Raw genomic sequence first — 2569 nt, 5'->3', positions numbered from 1 at the left:
GGGGTGGACTAGCCCTTGCGCTTGGCCAACCCCTTGATCCTAACCACATAATTTGAAAGGTTTTGATCTGCCCCGCTCCCTACAATCCCCCTTTCCAGCCTATCCTCCTCTACCCCCTCCCCCCGTGCCCCCTCCCCCCACCTTCTCTTTTTTGTTTTATCCCCAGCCCCCCCCCCCATACCCACAAGACCCAACGGTTTTAGCTGAACCAGGTTATTTTTTGCTAAAAGGAAATATTATTGTTAAATTCTTATCCTCCTTTTTCCTATTTGTCTATGCCTCAGGGCACTATTTGTTTAAGGTGCCCGTGATATGAGTGGGCCTAGTGCCCTGAAATTTTAAAACCATCTATTGCTGGAGTGGTGTTCATGCACCCCCTCCTGTCTTGCAGAACAGGTATTGTACCTTTCTCTTGACAGGACTGATCCCTACTCACAGACAGATTATAGTGTTGCATATGCTTATGGATGGAGGTTTCTGTCCCCTCCATTTTACGAGAGACTCCCTTGTCTCTCGTCTTTCTTTCCTCTCCTTCTTCCTTCTCCCCCCAGAGATGTATTAACTGTTGTTCTTTTGCAGAAACCAACTGGGGGAGAACCCACCAATGCACGCAAGCATACTCAGAGGTCCTTATCTGGCATGTGGGCTGCCTTGGAGCCCGCGGGGACATGGAGGTAAGTTCTTCTAGTACACCAGTGTGGTTCACCCCTCTGCTCAATGGCTAATGACCCCCCAATGCAGCTCCCCCTTAGGGTAGTCTCCCATAACATTCAAGGATTGAACTCCCCGGCCAAGAGGCGTAAAGTTTTCCAACATCTGCATTTTCAAAAGACGGATGTTGTCCTTCTACAGGAAACGCATTTCCCTAAATGCTACTGCCCATCCTTTATCCACTCCAAATTCCCCTCTTTCTACCTGGCCAATGCTGATGACAAGACTAAGGGAGTGGGCATCTTCATCTCACACAGGGGCAAATTTTTCCTTAAAACAGAGCTTAAAGACCCAGAAGGAAAGTATATCCTAGTAGTGGGGAAACTCAATGACCAACTTTACTCTCTCATCTCGTACTATGCCCCCAACAAAGGTCAACTAGCCTTTTTTCAAAACATGCTAAAAACCCTGATCCCAATGTTGGAGGGTACGGTAGTTAAAGGGGGAGACTCCAATACAGCATTTGATCAGGGATTAAACAAATCACGCCCCCCAGGCAAACGTCTCACTAGACCCACCAAACAGAGTCTGCACATAGCCAAACTAATTTTCCATCACGGCCTGGTGGATATTTGGAGAGAAGTCAACCCGACATTACGGGATTATACACATTACACAAGCCCCCAACATATCCCTTGCAAGGATAGAGCAAATCTTTATTGCATCAGCCTCAGTCCCATTGAATACTAGGTCCTATATCAGAGACGCCATCTGGTCGGATCATTCTATGGTTTTTCTGACCCTGCAGCGCCCGGTGGGCCAAAAACCCTTTAAGCGCTGAAAACTCAACAAATCCATCCCGAGTGACCCAATCAGAGCCAAGGAGATCCCTACACACGGTAGATCAATTTCTTGATAACACTCAGATTCACACTCTGGAGGACAGACACCACCTAAAACTGGAAGCCCCTATCTCCTCCGAGGAAGTTTGTGCAATTATTAAAATCTTAAAGTCACACTAGGCGCCTGACCCGGGCAGATTTTCAGTACCCTAGTACAAAGCCTTCTCCACAACTCTCGCCCCTTTCATGGGTCACTTCTTTAATGCCCTGCGCCAGGGTGGCCAACTAGATAGCTCAATTAACACAGTATATATTGCAGTTCTCCCCAAGCCAGGCAAAGACCCCAGCTCGGTAAGCAATTATAGACCGATCTCACTCATTAATAATGATATAAAGATTGTGACTAAAATCCCTGCAGACCGCCTGGCCTCCTTCGTTAGCTTATATATTAATAAGGACCAAGTGGACTTCATCCCTGGGAGACAGGGCCCAGATCAAACTCGCCACGCGATTGACATCCTTTTCCTCCTCAACTCCAACTGGGACAATGACTCTCCCAGGCAGGGCTGTCTCCTTTCCCTAGACCTCCAAAAGGCCTTAGACTCAGTCTATTTTCATACATTTTCTCCACCCTAAAATGCTGGGGATTTGGTGAATCATTCCTCAATATCATGCGCGCTTTATACTCGGATTTTACTCAGAATCTTTCCCCATATCTAGGGGCACCAGACAGGGATGCCTGCTTTCACCGCTGATTTTTGCAATAGCAATCGAGTCCCCAGTGATAGCCATTACAAATAATCCAGACATGCAAGGCATTCAATGCGGATCCCGATGTCACAAATGCACTTTGTTCGCAGACGACATCCTACTCCGTTTTGTCTCCACTAACTTTTCTCCCTAACATATGTCGGCTCCTAGACGACTTTGGGGCGGTCTCGGGTCTCCTGGTTACTTATAATAAATCCCAAGCACTTAAAATTAATCTCCCAGATTCTATTATCACCAGACTTAGGGAGAGCTTTTGATTCACCTGAAATGAATCATCTATTACTTATTTGGGGAACAAGCTAACC

This window comes from Aquarana catesbeiana, linkage group LG04 (genome assembly GCF_042186555.1).
Source record: "Aquarana catesbeiana isolate 2022-GZ linkage group LG04, ASM4218655v1, whole genome shotgun sequence".
In the NCBI taxonomy this organism is placed as follows: domain Eukaryota; kingdom Metazoa; phylum Chordata; class Amphibia; order Anura; family Ranidae; genus Aquarana; species Aquarana catesbeiana.
The sequence above is the reverse complement of the archived record's forward strand: the minus strand, read 5'-3'. Positions refer to the sequence as shown.